Source organism: Hemiscyllium ocellatum, chromosome 1, assembly GCF_020745735.1.
Source record: "Hemiscyllium ocellatum isolate sHemOce1 chromosome 1, sHemOce1.pat.X.cur, whole genome shotgun sequence".
NCBI classification, from domain to species: domain Eukaryota; kingdom Metazoa; phylum Chordata; class Chondrichthyes; order Orectolobiformes; family Hemiscylliidae; genus Hemiscyllium; species Hemiscyllium ocellatum.
The window spans coordinates 84,920,815-84,944,642 of record NC_083401.1 but is presented as its reverse complement, the minus strand read 5'-3'; positions in this window follow the sequence as shown (position 1 = coordinate 84,944,642).

Below are 23,828 nucleotides of genomic sequence, written 5' to 3'. Positions count from 1 at the left end.
AACTGAAGTATTAAACTCAAGGAAAGAGAAAGGAACATTACTTTGTGAATTTTCCATGTTTGGGAAGCACTCCAACAAGTTACATTTCACATCAAAGAGTTCAACAATTAATCTGACCAAGTGAATAATCCACTTTGAGAAATGAATCCAAAGTTTTGATGGTCTGCAATCATGAGCACATAAACTCAGCAATTGTAAGAAGACCTTCATCAAAGTTGACTTATGGAAACAAATGAAAAAGGATTTTTGCAACAAAATCGTTTAATTAGGGAGCTAGAGGGTTAGTGTATCATGAAACAGTATCATTTCTTAAAATAGTTCAAACTAATCCAACTCACAATATTGGACCTTTATGCAAAATATTTTCTCAGGGTTAGCATCAAAGACATGATAACAGGGAACCCACCGAAATGCATCACTCATTGCTAAATAACTATTTTCGTCAGAAAGGTAGATTAAATGTATAATCTTATTAGTTGGATTATCAGATTCAAAATGACAAAATAGGTGCAAACAGATTTATAAAACAAGGATTATTTTCTGCAATAGCCTCCTTAATTCACTGGATAAAAATAATGCCATTACCTTCTCTTTTTACATCACCTCTAAAGCAGAATGGTAAATGAGGGATGTGTGAAATTGGTTCCCATATTGTCTAAAGCACCTTTGTCCTACCAGCCACCACAAATACATTTCCAGAAGAATGGAGTTGATGGGCATCAAGCCTAGTCTTTGACCATTGAGACCTTAAGTAGACAATTACTAGTCACTGAAAAGCCTCCTGCTGGGAAGACGCCAGGGTTGCATGGCCTGGAATATTGTTCTGGACACAGTGGCTCAGCATTAGGGCACCCTAAGCCATCCCCTCCAGATATGCTAAACCTATCCCTCTGCCCTCCCAAACCTGGTAGCTTCATGCCACCAAATCCCTGACTCAGCTCTTAATCTAGATCCACAGGGTAGAATTTTACAGGTCATTCATGGGAAGAAAATAAAGCTGGTGGACTAGTAATCCAGGATGACATGACATCAACCCATCTCCCACTTCCAGCACCACTAAGATTGTATAAGCAGTAGGGAAGGCATTGGCTAGCTTGCCAACCCTGATATATTTGAGGCCCTTAAGTGGGCAATTAATGTTCAATGAAGGCCTTGCCTGCTACCCCTCTGATTTAACAAGTAACAGGCAAGGCCAGCAGTCAATATGAAGCCAGGCTAGTTTAAACCTGTGTTCAGCAGGGCAGTGGATGAAGGTAGTGCTGGACTTACAGAAAACATTTGATAGGGTGCCACATGGCAGGTTGGTTAGCAAATTAGAAATGTTTGGGATTGATGGCCCCTTGGCAAATTGATTAAAAGTTGGCTAAAAGATGGGAAACAAAAGGTAGGTATAGATGTTCATTTGTCAGATTGGAGATGAGTTGAAAATGGTGTCCCCCAAGGGGTCAGTTCAGTGACCCTTACTTGTTCTGATTTAGATAAATGATTTAGAGTTGATTGTTGAGGGCAAAATCTCTATATTTGCAGATGATATTAAGCTAGGGAGAACAGTGAATTGTGAGGACGATGCTGAGCGACTTCAAAGGGGCATTGACAAGTTGTCCAAAGGGGCAGACACATGGCAGATGAATTTTACTGCAGAGAAATGTGAGGTCATGCAGTTTGGCAAAAGCAAAACAAAGAGACAATGCAGGCTCTATAATGCAACTTTGAGGAGAGCACAAGAGCACAGAGACTTCGGGGTGCACTGGCTTGATTCTCTGAAAGCGGCCAGGCAAGTTGAAACAATTACTAAGAAGGCTTATTGGAACCTTGGGTTTGTAACTTGAGGCATAGAATATAAAAGAAAGGAAGTAATGGCATATCTAAACATCATTGGCCAGACCATATTTGGAAAATTTTGTTCAGTTCAGGACACCTTATTTAAGGAAGGACATTAAAGCCCAGGAGAGAATGCAAAGGAGATTTGCAAAATGTGACCAGTATGAGGGATTTTAGATAGAAAGAAAAATTGGAGAGATTGGGCTTCATATCCTTGGAGCAGAGAAGATTATGAAGTGACCTTACTGAGGTGTTTAAAATTATGAACAATGTTTACAGGATAAAGAAGGATATTCTGTTTCCATTAGTTGGTATGTTAGTAACTAGAGGTCACAGTTTTGAGATTGTCAGCAAGAGAGCTAGGAGTGAGATGAGCAGAAACCTCTTTCCTCAGAGAATCAGTAGAATTTGGAAAGCACAACCTGGGACAATGGTTGAGGAAGAATCCATAGCAGATTTCAAAAGGGAGCTGGATACATTTGAAAGAGATGACTTTAGAGGGCTACAGAAATAGGGTTGGAGAATTATCTGGGTAGCTCTTTCTAGAATCAATACAGGGACAATGGGCCAATGGCCTACTTCTATCCTGTAAAATTCTGTAATTCTATGATTCTACCTCTTACACTTCTAAACTCCAACTGATATAAGATTAGACTGTCCAGATTTTGTTCATCAGACACCCCTTTCATTCCAGATATTAGTCCACTAAACCTTCTCTGAACTGTATCCATCTGAAATGAATTATACTGGGAAATGATTTACTTTGAGTAAAAATCAGGGGTTTTGCTAATGTTCAAAAGGAAAAAAAAGATGAAAGGTAAACCAAGTTATAGTTATTAAATTGCAGGTGGTTGGAGAGAGATGGCCACAACCACTTCATTTTCAGTGTGTTATTCTCACAGCTCTCTGCTAGAACAACAAATCTAATTCATATTAATTCTGTGAAATATAGTTTTGACATGCAATTTGATACAAATGCATATTAGAATGCAGCTTTCATTAATCTTTCTTTTAATTAATTCTATACAGATGCTATATCCACATACATTTCTCTTTGGGATTATTCGTAGATGAAAGAAAATGCTGTTTTTATATTATACCGCAGCACTGGTTTAAAATTGGATATTGACACACCACACAAAGTCATGTTATTTTGCAATGTTGCTTTAGGACTTTTTACACTAGTATACTATCCCGTCCAGCTTAGCCATTAGCTAATGTAACCGAACTGAACACCACAACTGAATCCCTAACTCAATTACCTTTCCAGTAAATCTCAACCTTGTACTCTATCAAACCAACTAATGTCCTAGACCCAATTTGCCTCTAAGTTCCACCAGTATGCACTTAGACCCAAACTCATCTGACCCTCTCACCCACTGCCTTCTCTAAACCTGATCCGACTACTCACCCAATCGCCCAATCATTCAGCCACTCCCCCTCTCACTAAATTCAGTCTCTCACTCACTCAGTCACTGGTTCAACCTCACTCCCTACTTACTCACTCACACGTGCTCCCACCCACCCAACTACCTACAAGCCAACTCACACACCACACACACCCCCATCCACTCTCTGACCCACAAACTAAACTAGCCCACACACTCAGTCATACACTCCTGCATCCATCCACTCATCCTATCTTCACATTTTCTCAAAGCTTTGAGACCATTAGAAAGGTACCTAAGTATGGTGGCTAATGGCCTAAAAGGGCTGAGTCTTCTCTTTGCCAGTTTTTAGTTAGTGGAATGCCACAGGAATCAGTGCTGGGGCCACAATTATTTATTATACATGTTAATGACTTAGATGAGGAAAGTGAATGCATCATGGTCACATTTAAGGAGGACACAAAGATAGGTGGAAGACAAATGATGAGGATGACAGAATAAGTCTGCAGAGGGATATAGACAGGTTAAGCTAGTGGGCAAAAAATTGGCAGATGCAATATGGGAAAATGTGAGGTCATGTACTTTGGCAGGAAGAATGAAGGAGCTGAATATGATTGAAATGGAGAGACATTGAAAAAAGCTACAAAACAAAAGGATTTGGGTTATCATGAATGAATCACAGAAAGCTAGTCTCCAAGTTCAGAAGACAATTAGAATGTTGGCCCTTTTTTCGAATGGAATGTTGTATAAAACTCAAGAGATTTTGCAAAATGGTACAAGGCACACGTCAGACCACAGCTGAAGTACTGGGGACATTTTTAGCTCCCTTATCTTAATGGTATTGGAATCAGCTCAGAGAAGGTTCAATAGGTTGATACAAACTATGGAGGGAATGTTTTGTGTGGAGAGGTTGAGTAGATTGGGCCTGTACTCTTTGGAATTTAGACGAATGAGAGGGGACCTTATTAAGCACATATTTGGAGGATGTGCCCTTGTGGAAAATGTAAGGCCAGAGGGCATAACCTTAGATTTGAAAGGGCCAGACAGTTAAAACAGAGATGAGGAGGAATTTGACATCTAAGACGGTAGCACACAGAGGATTGTTGAAGTTGGACCATTCAGCATATTCAAGGCTGTGGTAGTCATTTTTTTTTAAAAAATCAATAAGGGAATCAAGGGTTATGGACAAAAGGCAGGAAAGTGGAGTTGAGGATTAGCAAATCAGCCATGATCTTATTGGATGGTGGAGCAGACTTGATGGCCTGCTTCTGCTCCTTGTCTTATGGTCTTTTGCACTCATCATTCTTCTGTAAGGATGATTACGCTGACCAATCAGTGCTGGAGTTGGGATTGAATATGCCAATTGAAATAATGCTTTATAATTGGATGCAGAAATCTAACAGAGAACAGCATTGCACCAACACCAAATTGAAGATCTGGCCAGAATCCATGGAAGTACAGGAATGACTTGAAGGAACAAGCTGCTGCTAAGAGTTTTCATCTAACACAATATTGTTTAGAGGTCAGATGCACTGGCAACTGATTTACTGACATGAATGATCGGTTTAAATCAGGACATTTTCAATATGTACAGAGTGATATTTCTTGCTATGTAATACAGGATTACATTTGTGAAATAAATGTCTGACAGCAGAAATGTTTCAGAAGTAAGTTCTGCATTTGCAAAGTGCTACATAAATATTTCATTTACTTTATTTAACACAGAATAATAAACTTAAAAATTAAAAATTCTGCAACGATGAGGTGAAGGTGAGGTTGAGGACTAACTTGAATCTGTTACTTTTGTATTGACAACAGACCATTTGAAATAACACATTCAAAATAGAAAAAGAGTCCAAGATTATTTACAAGACACATAACTATAGATGGTTCTTACAGGTGGATTTAATTCATTTCTTTGTTAGAATATTTGAAGTAATTCGATTTGGTTATTTTTCCAGGTTCATAGCTTCACCGTCATGTGCAGGGAGACAAATGAACTAGCAGAAAGTTTAGCATTTCATGGTAAGGCTAAGCAGTACCAGATTAGTGGTAGCACAATGCAGCAATAGGTTTTCGTGACATCTGTGTAATTGAGAGAATTAAGGAGAAAGGAAACAACAAGCCCATGTTAGGGAACTGGAGCTGGATTGGATGAACTGCGGATCATTCGGGAGGCAGAGGAGGTCATAGATCGGAGCTTTAGGGAAGTAGTTACTCCGAAAGTTATAGACAGATGGGTGACAGTGAGGGGGAGTGGGAGGAAGCAGCCAGTGCAAGGACCCCCTGCGGTCATTCCCCTCAAGAACAAGTATACCGTTTTGGATACTTGTGGGGGGGATGACTTACCAGGGGCAAGCAACGAGGTTCAGGCCTCTAGCACGGAGCCTGGCCCCGTTGCTCAGAAGGGAAGGGTGGAGAAAGGTAGAGCGATAGTTCTTGGGGACTCAATAGTGAGGGGTACAGATAGGCGGTTTTGTGGGGGCGACAGAGACTCACGATTGGTATGTTGCCTCCCAGGTGCAAGGGTACGTGATGTCTCTGATCGTGTTTTCCGGGTCCTTAAGGGGGAGGGGGAGCAGCCCCAGATCGTGGTCCACATTGGCACCAACGATATAGGTAGGAAGAGGGGTGAGGATGTCAGGCAGGCTTTCAGGGAGCTAGGTTGGAAGCTCAGAGTTAGAACAAACAGAGTTGTTGTCTCTGGTTTGTTACCCGTGCCACGTGATAGAGAGTCGAGGAACAGGGAGAGAGAGCAGTTAAACGCGTGGCTACAGGGATGGTGCAGGAGGGAGGGATTCCGGTTTCTGGACAACTGGGGTTCTTTCTGGGGAAGGTGGGACCTCTATAAACAGGATGGTCTACACCTGAACCTGAAGGGCACCAGTATCCTTGGGGGGAGGTTTGCTAGTGCTCTTTGGGAGGGTTTAAACTAACTCCGCCGGGGCATGGGAACCTGGACTGTAGCTTTAGGGTACAGGACCTTGAGTGTAGGGAGGTTATGAACAAGGCAGCAATCTCGAAGGAGGGTGCCTGTAAACAGGGTGGCTTGAAGTGTGTATACTTCAATGCAAGAAGTATAAGAAATAAGGTAGGTGAACTTGCAGCGTGGGTTGGTACCTGGGACTTCGATGTTGTGGCCATTACAGAGACGTGGGTAGAACAGGGGCAAGAATGGCTGTTGCAGGTTCCAGGGTTTAAATGTTTTAGTAGGGTCAGACATGGGGGTAAAAGAGGGGGAGGTGTGGCATTACTTGTCAAGGATAGTATTACAGCGGTGGAAAGGACAATGGAGGAAGACTTGCCATCTGAGGTAGTTTGGGCTGAGGTTAGAAATAGGAAAGGTGAGGTCACCCTGTTAGGTGTTTTCTACAGGCCTCCTAATAGTCCGAGAGAAGTAGAGGAAAGGATTGCGAGGATGATTCAGGAGAAGAGTGAAAGTAGCAGGGTGGTTGTTATGGGGGACTTTAATTCCCAGATATTGACTGGGGAAGCTATAGCTCGAGGTCGTTAGATGGGTTGGTGTTTGTCCAATGTGTGCAGGAGGGTTTCCTGACACAATATGTAGACAGGCCAACAAGAGGTGAGGCTATACTGGATTTGGTTCTAGGTAATGAACCAGGCCAGGTGTTAGACTTGGAGGTAGGTGAGCACTTCAGGGACAGTGACCACAACTCGGTGACTTTTACTTTAGTGATGGAGAGGGATAAGTGTGCACTGCAGGGCAAGAGTTATAGCTGGGGGCAAGGAAATTATGATGCGGTAAGGCATGACTTAGGATGTGTGGATTGGAAAAACAGGCTTCAAGAGAAGAATACTAATGATATGTGGAGATTGTTCAAGGAACAGTTACTGAGTGTCCTTGATAAGTATGTACCAGTCAGGCATGGAGTTAAGGGTCTTGTGAGGGAGCCGTGGTTTAATAAGGAATTGGAATCCCTTGTGAAAGGGAAGAAGTCGGCATATGTAAAGATGAGGCGTGAAGGTTCAGTTGGGGCGATTGAGAGTTATAAGGTAGCCAGGAAGGATCTAAAGAGAGAGCTAAGAGCAGCGAGAAGGGGACATGAAAAGTCCTTAGCTGGTAGGATTAGGGAAAATCCAAAGGCTTTCTATAGGTATGTCAGGAATAAAAGGATGACTAGGGTAGGTATCGGTCCAGTCAAGGATATTAGTGGGAAGTTGTGCGTGGAGGCGGAGGAGATTGGAGAGACACTAAATCAATACTTTTCGTCAGTATTCACTCAGGAACAGGACACTGTTGCTGGTGTGAATATTGAGTCACAAGTGATTAGAATGGATGGCATTGAAGTATGTAGGGAAGAGGTTTTGGGAATACTGGAAAGGATGAAAATAGATAAGTCTCCTGGGCCTGATGGCATTTATCCTAGGATCCTCTGGGAAGCTAAGGAGGAGATAGCAAAGCCATTGGCCTGGATTTTTATGTTGTCATTGTCAACGGGAATAGTACCAGAAGACTGGAGGATGGCGAATGTGGTCCCCTTGTTCAAGAAGGGGAGTAGGGATAGCCCGAGTAACTATGGGCCAGTGAGTCTGACTTCTGTGGTGGGCAAAGTCTTAGAGAGAATTGTAAGGGATAAGATTTATGAACATCTGGATAGGAATAACGTGATCAAGGATAGTCAGCATGGTTTTGTGAAGGGCAGGTCGTGCCTCACAAACCTTATTGAGTTCTTTGAGCAGGTGACTAAGGAGGTGGACGAGTGTAAAGCAGTAGATGTTGTGTATATGGATTTTAGTAAGGCGTTCGATAAGGTACCCCATGGTAGGCTAATGCAAAAACTACGGAGGTATGGCATTGAGGGTGCATTAGAGGTTTGGATTAGAAATTGGCTGGCTGGAAGGAGACAGAGGGTAGTAGTTGATGGTATAGGTTCATCTTGGAGTGCAGTTACTAGCGGTGTACCTCAAGGATCTGTTTTGGGACCATTGCTTTTTGTTATCTTTATAAATGATCTAGAGGAGGGGCTTGAAAGCTGGGTGAGTAAGTTTGCGGATGACACAAAAGTCGGTGGAGTTGTGGATAGTGAGGAAGGATGTGGCAGGTTACAGCGGGATATAGACAAGTTGCAAAGCTGGGCAGAAAGGTGGCAAATGGAATTCAATGTAGCTAAGTGTGAAGTCATTCACTTTGGTAGGAGTAACAAGAAGATGGATTACTGGGCTAATGGTAGGCTACTTGGTAGTGTGGATGAGCAGAGGGATCTTGGTGTCCATGTACACAGATCTCTGAAAGTTGTCACCCAGGTAAATAGTGCTGTGAGGAAAGCATATGATATACTGGGCTTTATTGGCAGAGGAATTGAGTTCCGGAGTCCTGAGGTCATGTTGCAGTTGTATAAGACTCTGGTGCGGCCTCATCTGGAGTATTGTGTGCAGTTTTGGTCGCCATACTATAGGAAGGATGTGGAGGCATTGGAACGAGTGCAGAGGAGGTTTACCAGGATGTTGCCTGGTATGGTAGGAAAATCATATGAGGAAAGACTGAGGCACTTGGGGCTGTTCTCATTGGAGAAAAGAAGGTTTAGGGGAGATTTGATAGAGGTGTACAAGATGATTAGGGGTTTAGATAGGGTAGACACTGAGAACCTTTTACCGCTAATGGAGTCAGCTGTTACAAGGGGACACAGCTTTAAATTAAAGGGTGGAAGGTATAGGACAGATGTTAGGGGTAGATTCTTTACACAGCGGGTTGTGAGTTCATGGAATGCCCTGCCAGTAGCAGTGGTGAACTCTCCCTCTTTATGGTCATTTAAGCGGGCATTGGATAGGCATTTGGAAGTTATTGGGCTAGTGTAGGTTAGGTAGGATTCGGTCGGCGCAACATTGAGGGCCAAAGGGCCTGTACTGCGCTGTATTTTTCTATGTTCTATGTTCTAAGTTTCCAAACTGCCTGCTTAAGAAAATGGGAAAGGTTATGCAGAAGATAGTTGGAATGTAGAATTTATTATCACAAACTGTGTTTGAGAGAGTTTCAGAAAACTATTACAAAATTGTTCAGAAAATAGGCCTATTAAAGGGCAAGACAAAGAAACAGGGGAAGGGGATTAGCCCAGACCACTCTTGGGATAAAATACCTGTGCGTAGAGGCTGATTGGCCAGTTTCTGCATTCTACATTTCATAAGAGAAACCTTCAATTCATGGTCAGTCATTTTTTTTTAATTCACTCATGAAATGTGGATGTCACTGGCTTGGACAGCATTTATTGTCCATTCCTAATTGTCTTTGAAAGATGTGCAGGTCAGGTGAATTGACCATGCTAAATTGCCCATAGTGCTAGGTGCAATAGTCAGAGAGAAATGGGTCTGGTTGGGTTACTCTTCAGAGGGTCAGTGTGGACTGGCTGGGCTGAAGGACCTGTCTCCACACTGTAGGGAATCTAACCTAATCTATTGGATTGTAGGTACATGTTAGTGATAAGGAGGTGGTTCCAGGTATCGAGCTGATGAGACTGAAGAAGCAGTGATATATTTCCAAATCAGGATAATGTATAACTTGAGGTAGTTGAGTTGCAATGCACCTGCTGCCCTTTTCCTTCTAGATGGTAGAGTTCAAGCATTTGAAAGGTGCAGTCAGAGAGTATAGTCAGGTGAATTACTTCAGTGCATTATGTAGATGGTACACGCTGCTGCCACTTTGCATCTGTGGTGAAGGGACTGAACATTGAATGGGGTGTCAGTCAGGCAGATTAGCTTTTCCTGAATGGTGTTGAGCTTTTTGAATGCTACTGAAGGCAAATGGACTGCAGTGCAACAAGAAGGCAGCTCATCCCACTTTCTCAAAGACAAATAGGGATGGACAATTAATACTGGTCCAGCCAGTGATGCCCACATCACATGAATGATTTAAAAATATGGTGGAGAACATTCCACCACATTGTTTGGGCCTTGTAGATGGTGGATTGACATGGGAGAGACAGGAGATATGTTATTTATGGCATAAATCTTAATCTCTGAAATATTACCATGTTTATTTGGCAGCTCAGTTTCTAGCTAATTGGCAACCCCGATGTTGGTAGAGGGTAGAATTCCATTCAGCAGAGAGTTTCCTCTGAATTTCCATTGACTACTGCTTTTGCAAGGGCTTCTTGAAGGCATACTGAGACTCGTGCTTCCTTGATATCAGGACAGGCATTCTCATCTCACCTGTGGAGTTCAAAGCATTTCTCCATGTATGGTCCAAGGTTGTGGTGAGGTCAGGAGCTGAGTGGTCTTTGTGGAACCCAAACTGAACATAAGTAAGCAAGTGGCATCAAATGCCATTTGGTAAAGTTGTCATCAACCCTCTGTTATTTTGCTGATTATCAAGGCTGAGCTGATAGGGTGGTAAGTAAACCAATTAGATTTGACCTGCTTTTCCTGGACAGGGCGTTTCTGGGTAATTTGCCACATTGTCTGGTAAATGACTATGTCATAGCTGCATTGAAATAGTTAGATGGGGTACAGTTAGTTCTGGTGTAAAAATCTTCAGCAGTATTTCTGAAATGGTGTAAAGGATCCAGCAACTCTGTACTGGACATCCATGAGGCGCTTTGCACCATCAATAGCAGCAGAATTGTACTCCAGCAGAATCTGTAACCCTATAGCTAGGCATATCCCCCACTCAACCATTACCATCAAGCCAGGGGATCAATCCTGGTTCAGGATTGCAGGAGAGTGCAGGAGGCTATGCCAGGAGTAGCACCAGGCATACCTGCAAATGAGGTGTCAACCTGGTGTGCTACCAAAACAAGACTACTTGCATGCCAAAACAGCAGAACCAGCAAGTGATAGACAAAGCTAATGGATCCCACAACACTCAGATCAGACTCTGCATTCCTGCCAAATCCAGTCATGAATTGTGGTGGGTAATTAAACAACTCATTGGAGGAGAAGGATCCACAAAAATCCCCATCCTCAATGATGGATATCAGTCCAAAAGGTAAGGCTGAAGCATGCATGGCAATCTTCAGCCATAAGTGCGGAATGAATGATCTATTACGGACTCCTTTAGTGGTCCCTAGTGTTTCGGATACTACTCTTCAGCCAATTAGATTCACTCCATGGTATCAAGAAATGGTTGAAGCCTCTGAATACTGCAAAGTCTATAGGTCCTGACAAGATTTCCAGCAATAGCACTGAAGACTTGTGCTTCAGAAATTGCGGTCCACTAGCCAGTAGTTACAGCACTGGCATCTATCCGACAATGTGGATTATTGCCCAAATATGTCCTGTACATGAAGAGCAGGACAAATCCAACCCAGGCAATTACTGCCTCCTCATTAGTAAAGTGATGGAAGGTGTCATCAACAGTGTTATCAAGCAGCACCTGCTCAGCAATAACCTGCTCAGTGATACACAGTTTGGCTTCTGCCAGGGTCACTCAGCTCCTGACCTTATGACAGCCTTGGTTCAAACATGGACAAAAGAGCTGAATTCTAGAGGGGAGGTGAGAGTGACAGCCCATGACATCAAGGCTGCATTTGACCAAGTATGGCATCAAGGACCTCTAGCAAAAGTGGCATCAGTGAGTATCAGGGGGCAAAGTCTTTGCTATTTGGACTCATATCTGACAATAGGAAGATGGTCATGGTTGTTGGAGGCCAGTCATCTCAGTTGCAGGACATCTCTGCAGGAGTTCCTCACCCAACCATCTTCAACTGTTTTATCAATGACTTTCTCTCCATCGTAAGGTCAGAAGTGAGGACATTCGCTGATCAAGGCTTGGGCTGACAAATGACAAATAACATTCATGCCACATAAATGCCAAGCATGACCATCACCAATAAGAGACAATCTAACCACTGTCCCATGGTATGCAATGATGTTGGAATCACTGAATCCCCCACTATCAACATCCTGGAGTTTATCATTGACCAGAAACTCAACTGGACATGTCAGATAAATACATTGGGTGCAAGAGCAGGTCAGAGGCTAGGAATACTGTGGCAAGTTACTCATCACCTGCCTCCCCAAAGCCTGTCCATCATCTACAAGGCACAAGTCAGTAGTGTGATGGAATGCACCCTACTTTCCTGGATGAGTGCAGCTCCATCAATGCTCAAGAAGCTTGACACCATCCAGGGCAAAGCAGCTTGCTTGATTTGCAGTGCATCCATAGAAGGAATTGATTTAGTTCGGTTGTTTGGATTGTTATGTAAACAGCGTCAGTTCAATTCCCATCACCGGTTTGAGGTTACCATGAAGGGCTCTCCTCAACGTCTTCCCTCACCTGAGGTCCGGTGGCCCTTAGGTTAAATCACCACCAGTCACTTCTCTCTCTAATGAGAGAGCAGCCCCTATGGTCTGGTAACACTATGGTGACAACAACAACAAAAGCCATTGGCATTCACTTCCTCCACTACTGACACTCAGTAGCAGCAGTGTGTACTATCGACAAGTGGCACTGCAGAAATTGACCAAAGATCCTTATACAGCATCTTCCAAACCCATGACCACTTCCTTCTAGAGAAGTACAATGTTAACTGATACATGGGGACACCACCATCTGCAAGCTTCCATCCAAACCATTCTCTACCCTGATATGGAAATAAATCACTATATCACTGGATCAAAATCCTGGAATTCTCTCCCTAATGGCATTGTGAGTCAACCCACAGCATATGGACTACAGCAGTGCCTACTCAAGGACAATTAGGGATGGGCAATGAATGCTGGCTAGTTGACGACACCCACATCCCACAAATAATTTTTTTTTAAAAGGCCCACAACCTTTCAAGGCTATTTTTTGATGTCATGTTGAGTTAATTTAATTAGTGACGGACTGACTTTTTCCACAGTGGGTACCCCAAAAGGAGACTGAAGTGAGTCACCCACTTGGCACTTCTGGATGAAGGTTGATGCAATTGTATCAGCCATGTGTTTTACACTGATTTGCTAAGTTCCCTCATCATTAAACATGGTGGCATTTGTTCGGTCCTGTTAGTTGCTAAATTGTCCACCACCATTCATGGCTGATTGTAACAAGGTTACAACTTGCACCCACTGGTTTAAAGCAGAGAGCCCTTAGAAGTCAAAAGAATTGTTTCTTGGAAAGTTTCCAAGACTGAGTCAATTGGGTATCTTGAAACCAAGGGCATGGCAAAGATGTGAAGGTTAACAGTTATGAGAAAAAGGCTGTCAGTCATTGAGAGGAAGAACTTTAAGAATGTCTATTGATGGATATTACTTTCCAGTTGTGATATACAATTGAAAAAACGATGTGATGATGCCAAGGTGGAATATTGAATGGTCTGGGGCAACTGTTACTTCTATTATATGTGATAAATTAGTTTGAATGTACAATGCTAAATATTTAGCATGAAAGCTGAAAGTAATGAAATATACTATGGAAATTTTCTTCAGAAGGTGAGCAAATTCTTTATTGCAATTAATTTGGGAAAGCATACCACCCTTCTGGGCTGTGTTGAGGATGCAGTTATTTATATAAATGACAGGCTATGTTCTTTGATCAATTTGCAGGTCACTAATGCCTCCAAACAAAGTTGTATTTGAAAATGTAATAAAAAGGCTTAGGAATATCTTGTGCTTAACTTATTCTGCTAATGATATTCCAGTCTTTTTCATATTTGCATTTTGAGTTAGAGGTTGGTTCTCATGGAATACAGGGAGAACTAGCCATTTGGATACAGAACTGGCTCAATGGTTGAAGACAGAGGGTGGTGGTGGAGGGTTCTTTTTCAGACTGGAGGCCTATGACCAGTGGAGTGCCACAAGGATCAGAGCGACATCCACTACTTTTCGTCATTTATATAATTGATTTGTATGTGAGCATCAGAGATATAGTTAGCAAATTTGCAGATGACCACCAAAATTGGAGGGGTAGTGGACAGCAAAGAAGGTTACCTCAGATTACAACAGGAGATGGGCCAATGGGCTAAGGAATGGCAGATGGAGTATAATTTAGATAAATACAAGGTGCTGTGTTTTGGGAAAGCTAATCTTAGCAGGACTAATACATTTAATGGTAAGGTCCTGGGGAGTGCAGGTTCATAGCTCCTTGAAAGTAGAGTCGCAGGTAGATAGGATAGTGTGGAAGGCATTTGGTATGCTTTCCTTTATTAGTCAGAGTATTGAGTACAGGAGTTGGGAGGTCATGTTGCGGCTGTACAGGACATTAGTTAGCCAACTTTTGGAATATTGCATGTAATTCTGCTCTCCTTCCAATTGGAAAGATGTTGTGAAACTTGAAAGTTTTTGATTGGCCCTATTCCTACCCAAGTCATCCTTTTATTCCTCACATACCTATAGAAAGCTTTAGGGTTCTCCTTTATTCTATTTGCTAAAGACAGCTCATGTCCTCTCTTTGCTCTTCTTAACTCTCTCTTTAAATCCTTCCTAGCTGATCTGTACCTCTCCATCGCCTCATCTGAACCATCTTGTCTCATCAACACATAAGCCTCCTTCTTCTGCTTAACAAGAGATGCAATTTCTGTAGTAAACCACGGTTCCCTTACCTTATTACTTCCTCCCTGCCTGCCAGCGACATAACTATCAAGGACACGCAATATCTGTTCCTTAAACCAGCTCCACATTTCCATTGTCTGTATCCCCTGCAGTTTGCTACCCCATTCTATACATCCTAATTCTTGCCTAAACGTATTATAATTGCCTTTGGCCCATCGATAACTCTTGACCTGCGGCATGTACCTATCCCTTTCCATCGCTAAACTAAACGTAACTGAATTATGGTCACTGTCTCCAAAGTGCTCACCTACAACTAAATCAAACACCTGGCCTGGTTCATTACCGAGCACCAGATCCAGTATGGCCTCACCTCTTGTCGGCCCTTCGACATACTATGTCAGGAAACCTTCCTGTACACATTGGACAAAAACTGATCCATCCGACGTACTGGAGTTGTAGCATTTCCAGTCAATGTTGGGGAAATTAAAGTCCCCCATAATGACCACCCTGTTCCTTTCACTCCTACCCAGAATAATTTTGCCAATCCTCTCTTCCACCTCCCTGGAACTCTGCAGAGGCCTATAAAATACTCCAAGCAGTGTGACCTCTCCTCTCCTGTTTCTAATATAGTCTTTTGGAAGAGGAGTTCCAGATTCCACCACTTTTTGGATGAACTAGTAGTTTTGCTATTTACTACTGAAAGGCCTAGCTCTGGCTATGTTCTGAGATTGCAGAACAATAGTTTAGTTTTCACTGTGACTTCATTGAATTGGCTATTAGACAGAGGCTTGCAGTGAATGTTAGAGGACTCATGATTACAACAAACCAGAAGGTACATTCATACAGCATTGTATTTGTATCCTAATCATTCCTATTTTAATTCAAAAAAAATTTAAATTGCATGCATTATCATTTAGGCTGTGAGTTAGGTGAAAGTGAGGACTGCAGATGCTGGAGATCAGAGTCTAAATTAGAATGGTGCTGGAAAAGCACAGCAGGTCAGGCAGCATCTGAGGAGCAGGAAAATCACATTTCGACTAGAATCCCTGGTGAAGGGCTTTTGCCCAAAACATTAACTTTCCTGCTCCTTGGATGCTGCCTGACCTGCTGTGCTTTTCCAGCATCATTCTAATCTAGGCTGTGGGTTACCCAAGTTTTTCTTATGCATTCATCTGTTTTTATGCCTCTGCTGTTTTCATCAATCCTTGCACATGTTTTGTACATGCAGTCTTTAAATCATATCAGTTTATTAATAGTGCATGTGTACATTGTTGTTTGCTGTACATCAGGATGATGCTCCTTTTCCAAGGGGATTGTCATTCCTGTATCACTTGTTGCATCATCACCCCAGCACTGCCCTCGACCTACCTCACTGCAATGATTCACCTCCCACATCGACAAACTCCCCTCTGGAATGGAGCTAACCTCCAGAAATAGCATGAACTTATTCAAACTCTGCCGCCTTCAAACCAAAACCAAAGTTGCTCCAACCAGTATCATTCAGTTGCAGTATTCGATGATGCTTACGTATGAGCAATCTCAGAGGATGTACTCCAGACCATTGTCAGCATCTTTATGGAGGCATATAGAGTCATAGAGATGTACAGCACGGAAAGAGACCCTTCGGTCCAACCCGTCCATGCCGACCAGATATCCCGACCCAATCTAGTCCCACCTGCCAGCACTAGGCCCATATCCCTCCAAACCCTTCCTATTCATATACCCATCCAAATGCCTCTTAAATGTTGCAATTGTATCAGCCTCCATCACTTCCTGTGGCAGCTCTTTCCATACACGTACCACCCTCTATGTGAAAAAGTTGCCTCTTAGGTCTTTTATATCTTTCCCCCGTCACCCTAAATCTATGCCCTCTAGTTCTGGACTCCCCTACCCCAGGGAAAAGACTTTGTCTATTTATCCTATCCATGCCCCTCATAATTTTGTAAACCTCTATAAGGTCACCCCTCAGTCTCTAACGCTCCAGGGAAAACAGCCTCAGCCTGTTCAGCCTCTCCCTGTAGCTCAAATCAACCAACCCTGGCAACATCCTTGTAAATCTTTTCTGAACCCTTTAAAGTTTTACAACATCTTTCCGATAGGAAGGAGATCAGAATTGCACCCAATATTCCTGCAACTCCACTTTCAGGAAGCTATGAACATACACACCAAGGTCTTTTTGTTCAGCAACACTCCCTAGGACCTTACTATTAAGTGTATAAGATTTGCTTTCCCAAAATGCAGCACCTCGCATTTATCTGAATTAAACTCCATGTCTCATCCTGAACATCCACAAGGCAAAGGTCCTCCATCAACCTAGCCTGCCATTGTGGAGTGAACCCCCTGATCATCAGGGTCCATGGGGATGCCTTAGAGAATATTGACTATTTCCAATACTTTGGAAGTGTCCTGTTGAATAAAGCAGATATTGATGAAGAGATCCAGCATTGTCTCCAATGTGCTGGCACAACCTTTGGCCCCTGAGGAAGTTAGGTATTCAAGGACAATAACATCAGATCTGACACCAAGCTCATGGTTTACAGAGCTGCGGTGGTTCCTGCTCTCCTATATGACTCTGAGACATTGACCATCTACAGCAGATACCTCAAGGTGCTGAAGCAGAACCACCAATGTTGCCTGCACAAGATCCTCTGAATCCATTGAGAAGACAGATGCACCAACACCAACGTCCTCAACCAGGCCATCATGCCCAGCATAGAGGCACTGACCACCCTTAATCGGCTACAATGGGCTGCGCACATCATCGACACGACCAACACGAGACTCCCCAAGCTGCTGCTCTACTCTCAGTTTTGTAACAGCAGGCAAGGCCCAGGCAGACAGAGGGAGCACCCCAGGGTTACCTTCAAGGCCTCTCTGGTGACATGCAGCATTCCCTAGACCCATGGGAATCACTGGCCCATGATCATCCAAAGTGGAGGAGGAGAATCTGGGAAGGTGTCAAATATCTCGAGATCTGCTGTCAGGGAAAAACATAACTCAGGCGAAAACAGTGTAAGGAGCCCAATGCCACATCAATGCCTCACCCAACTCTTCACACAATGCACCTTTCTCCCCAAGTATGAAAGAGTCTGCAACAGCTGCATTGACCTTTACAGCCATACAGACCCACCCTGAGACTGGAAGAGAGTTATCCTTGTCTATGAGGAACTGCCAATGATGAGATGACTTATTTTTATATTAATTGTTATTGTTCCATTTCCATTGTGAGGTTCTACGGAACTCAAGGTATAATAGATGATCTGTGCCCTGTACGGATCGTGAGTTTGCACCTTCTTGATCAACAGCCTGCTGTGAAGGTACTTTATGCAAATATACTTTTCATGTAATGGTATATCTAGCCTTTTACTTCCACAGCTGATGATGTAGGTGATGACTGCTCTACATCGGGTTCCAGCATGCTACTCGGGCAGGTTCACATTGGCAGCACTTAGCTGATACCCTCACTGGCTCTCTAATTCTAGCAATGGTTTGGAAGATTTGTCTGAATGAAATTTGGCTTCCTACCATTTGGGCAGCATGGTGACTCAGTGGTTAGCACTGCTGCCTCACAGTGCCAGGGACCTGGGTTCAATTTCTACCTCAGGGGACAGTCTGTGTGGAGTTTGCACATTCTGCCTGTGCCGGTGTGGGTTTCCTCCCACAATGCAAAGCTGTGCAGGTCAGGTGAATTAGCCGTGTTAAATTGTCCATAGTGTTAGGTGAATTAGTCATGGGTAAATATAGGGTGGGGGATGGGTTACTCTTTGGAGGGTCAGTGTGGACTTGCAGGACTAAAGGCCCTGTTTTCAAACTGTAGGGAATCTAATTTTACCTTGAGTTTGTCAGTCACGCCTGACACACCTCAGATTTTAGAGTTTCATTTTGGCTTTTGAAGAGTTGTTTGGGTGCAGGATGACAGTAATCGCTTTGTATTGGACTACATGACATGTTTTTGATCACTGTGCACCAGTTGTGTTTCTCCACTCAGTGATTTAGTTGATTTCTTTATGACTTCTTTGGCAATTTGAACTGCTGCCTCAGCCTTTTCATTTGATGGTATGATGATGCTGTCACTTTAAAAAGGTTATTTTGTCCTCAGTTTTCTTTGAAGAGAGGTTGTAAAGGCAGAGATACAGAAGTGGTTACTGGAGATGGCCTAAGTCAATAGTTAGGAGGTCTTTAGGTTTTTTTAAAAAAAAAACAATGGTGACAATAGAAGGGGAGTAGCTAGTTCTCCGAGGTATGGCTTTCTAGTTTTTTTTAGTTGGAGCAGTCAGAACCTGTTTAGGTCCCAGAAGAATTAGAGCTTCAATAAATGATTCCTAACTGTGACTTCCTCTGAAATCTCTCTTGATGCTGTTTCCTCCTGGCTTGGAGAATTGTGTGTAAGAATCTGTGTCAGAATCTATCTTTTTGCCAAGAGGTTATGGGATGTTACTACACTGGAACAGTCAATTAGTAATGGTGACTGAATCTATTATTTGGTTAAGTTTTCCAATTGTCAAGTTATTCTAAATACCTCTTTCACTTATTGGTATTTTAAATATAGTGTTAAATAAATCAGGTTTTGCTTAACATCAAGAGGTTTGACCAATTCCATCACATCTGGAACACCCACTTCACATCAAATCTTCAAATAAGCAAAAGATGAGGTCTAGGCTACCTTCTTAAAATGTTTCGGAGCGGTGGGGGGTGGTGGGGGGGTGGGGGGGGAGCTGGTCTTTTCCATAACAATGGGCAACAAGCAGATGTGATTTATGGCATTGAATTTCCCAATATTTTACGAATCAGCTGAAGTTTTCACACTTAAATTGAGGCCATTGCCTCTCATCCCAATGGTGTGAATATTGAAATATTCAAAGTGCGTTTTCAACTATTCTCAAATCTCATTTATAGTTGTTGGTATCAGCTGGTCACAAAGGTCAGAATGGACATCCAAGGTTTGCCTTGGGATGGTAAGCTTCACCAGTGGCTCTCTAGCTTCCTTAGCTTGGGGCTCAATAGAAATCCTGCACTGGCTGGTGTGGTCCTTGATTTCATTGCTCATGTTTAGTCAGTACAGTACATCTCTTGTCTTCCTCAGACTTGGTACAATCGATCCATTTAATATCACTCCTTTCAACTCCTTTGAGAGAATTACAGTGTTTCTTTTGTCCAACATGCCAGCTTGCACTGTAAATTCATCTCTGTTTGCCCAATATGCTTCAGTGAAAATAGGGTGCCGTCTGATTGCAAGAGCATATTAGATGTTCTGTGATGACTTCCAGAGCATGTTGAGCCATTGCTTCATAATGAATCTACTCTTATAACATCTTCAGCTTTCTTCAAAGGAAATATTGATGTCAGCAATACACAACCGTCTCAAACATAGAAATGTTGTGAAACCTCAACAAGTCTGCCAACATCTGTGAAGACAGAAATAGGGTTAACGTTTCAAGTCCAAAAATGAGCTTCTTCAGATATGAAAGGGGTTGGAGTTTATTTGTGAGAGACAGATGGGGAGCAAGGTGAACAAGTGGCCCAGTGCAAAAGACAAAAGGATTTATTAACTGGGGTTAGTGTGAGGTAGTGAGATGTCTTTAGAGCGCAATAGGGGCGGCACGGTGGCTCAGTGGTAAGCACTGCTGCCTCACAGCACCAGGTCCCAGGTTTGATTCCAGCCTCGGAAGACTGTCCATGTGGAGTTTGCACATTCTCCCCGTGTCTGCGTGGGTTTCCACCGTGTGTTCCGGTTTCCTCCCACAGTCCAAAGATATGCAGGTCAGGTGAATTGGCCATTCTAAATTGCCCATAGGTTAGGTGCATTAATCAGAGGGGAAATAGGTCTGGATGGGTTACACTTTGGGGGGGTTAGTGTAGACTTGTTGGGCTGAAGGGCCTGTTTCCACACTGTAGGGAATCTAATTCCCTTGGTGCAGTGCAAACACTCAATTTTTCCCTGATGCCATGCTGCTTGTTGTCACTTTTTTGATTATTTGCTTCCTTTCTAAGTGCTTCTATTTTCTCTTTCAGGCCAGCCAAAAGAGCAACAGGAATTCTCCTCACTAGGTGCTGACTTTTTCTTGCACTTTCATCAACATCAAGACGATATTCTCCAGGAAAACATCCTAAACTTGCAAACACATTATTGTCCTCCTTAATAGTCTGTTGCACTGTCAATGGAGACTTTGTGGGTTAAGCTACAGCACACGGGCTCCAGCAGTTCCAAAAAGGCAACTCGCCATCACCTCGTCAAGGGCAGCTACAGACAGGCAATAACCGCTGGCCCAGCCAGCACCAACCACATCCCACAAACGAATAAATAAAAGCAAGAAACCCATGAATTAATAAAAAGCAATGGGGGGGGTGGGGGGGTGGATGGGGGAATCAAGCCACAATTTAAACCTGCAAATAAAAAAAAATTAAAGTTGGTGAAATTATTTTGAAATACATTTTTAAAAATAACACCTGCAAATGATTTTCTTGAGTCTGCAACGCTACAGAATAAAGACGACAGTACATTCCTAACAGAATCAGGTGAAATTGTTTTGTAGCATTTAACAATGAACAGATTTAACAAGGCATTCGAGATATAAGCTTTTAAAAAGTTTGGTCCGTGATTTAAAGGTAAAAATTGAAGAAAAGAATTTGGCTAAAGTGGCGGAAAAATTAAAGCAGCAGAGATTAGAATTTCAAGGAAGAAAGGAAAGACAAAGAAACAGTTGGATAAAGGAAAGAGAAACGGAGAGAGAGAGAAATGGGAAAGACAGGAAGAGTAAGGATAGAAGAGAAAGATTTTCATGGAGATGGCAGGAAAGAGATCTTGAATTCAGACAGCTTGAGATGAGGAACAAGTACTTGGCAGTGTTGCATGAAGACAACCCCAGCTCAGGTTTAATGCTGGAAATAACTCGGTTTGTTCATTTAATTCAAAAAGACAGAAATAAATCCTGGACCGTTTCTCATGATGAAATGGGTGGCATAGAGATGAAAGGTGAGGATAAGAAACTTGTGTGCTTTAATTGCTGATATGTAAGGCACGAACAGGCAAACTGCTTTGGAAACAAAACACATTGGGATTTATTAGGGCACATACACCTTTCGAAGAGAATGGGAATCAATCAGTGGCTATGGTTCCAAATTCTTGTAAAGGCACTCCCAAGAGTATAGATGAGATTAAACAGATCCCTAGGAGTTATTAGGGTATCATATCTAAAGGAAGGGTGATCTCATTTCTCCAGAGTGAGGTGAGCAAGCCTATAGTGATACTGAGGGAGAATGGGGTCATCCAAATTCTACTGCTGGGAAAAGGCATGGCCTTCCACCCACACAGTGCAGATAGTACTCAGTGAAAGGGATTGCTGGTAGTGACATGTTCTTTGTGTGGAGTGTTTTGGACCAGTTACCATGTGAGTCATCCCTACTCTGTCTGTGGATAGGATTGACATGCTCCTCTGCAATAATCTAGCAGGATCAAAGCAACATCCCCGTGATGTCCGACAAGCCTTGATGAGTTCACAGAGATCAAACGGCTGGAGGAGTAAGTGCCTGGCATTTTCTCTGACTTCATGGTTATTCAGGGTCGAAAACAGCAGCTCAGATGGCAGCATAAGCAGAAGCCCCTCTGGTCTGGTTATCTGAAATCTTGTTCAGGGATATACATGGCCTTGAGGATGAAATATGTACAACTCCTTGGTAGCAGTTCAACAAGTTGACTCCCTCTTTACAAACACTCAATTTGAACTACACACATTGAAGCTGAGGCAGAAACAGTTCCTGAATGCAATTCTATTAAAAATGAGGTGCTGATGAGGAAATGAAGACCAGAGAACATAGAACATAAAACATTACAGCGCAGTACAGGCCCTTCGGCTCTCGATGTTGCACCAGCCTGTGAAAACAATTGGAAACCCATCTAATCTACACAATTCCATTCTCATCCATATGCATGTCCAATGACCATTTAAATGCCTGTAAAGTTGACGACTCCACAACTGTTGCAGGCAGTGCTTTCCATACCCGACTACTCTCTGAGTAAAGAAACTACCTCTGACATCTGTCCTATATCTATCAACCTTCAATTTGAAGCTATGGCCCCTCGTGCTAGCCATCACCATCCAAAAAAAAAGGCTCTCCCTGTCCACCCTATCTAACCATCTGATTATCTTCTATGTCTCAATTAAGTCACCTCTCAACCTTCTTCTCTCGAATGAAAACAGCCTCAAGTCCCTCAACCTTTCCTTGTAAGACTTTCCCTCCATAATGGGCAAAATCCCAGTAAATCTCCTCCGAATCCTTTCTAAAGCTTCCACATCCTTCCTATGCAGTGGCCAGAACTGAACGCAAGACTCCAAGTGTGGCCACACCAGAGTTGTGTAGAGCTGTAGCATAACCTCATGGTTCTGAAACTTAATCCCTCTACTAACAAAAGCTAACACACCATATGCCTTCTTAACAGCTCTATCAGCCTGGGTGGCAGCTTTGAGGGATCAATGTACATGGACACCAAGATCTTTCTGCTCATTTACACTACTAAGAATTTTACCATTTACCATTCTGCATTCCTGTTACTCCTTCCAAAGTGAATCACCTCAGACTTTTCTGAATTAAACTCCACTTGCCACTTCTTAATCCAGCTCTGCAGCTTATCTATGTCCCTCTATAACCTACAACATCCTTTGACACTATCCACAAATGTACTGACCTTAGTGTCGTCCACAAATTTACTAACCCATCCTTCTACGCCCTCATCCAAGGCAATTATAAAAATGATAAACAGCAGTGGACCCTAAACAGATTTTTGTGGGACACCACTAGTTACTGAACTCCAGGATGAACATTTCCCATCAACCACCATTCTTTGTCTTCTTTCAGCTAGCCAATTTCTGATCCAAATTGCTAAATCACCCTCAATCCCATGCCTCTTTAATTTGTGCATTAGCCTACCATAGGAACCTTATCAAATGCCTTACTGTAATCCATATACACCACATCAACCACTTTACCCTCATCCACTTGTTTGGTCACCTTCTCAAAGAACTCAATAAGATTTGTGAGGCACTACCTACTCTTCACAAAACCATGCTGACTATCCCTAATCAACTTATTCCTATCGGAATGGTTATAAATCATATTGCTTATAACCTTTTCCGACACTTTACCCACAATCAAAGTAAGGCTCACTGGTCTATAATTGCCAGGGTTGTCTCTACTCCC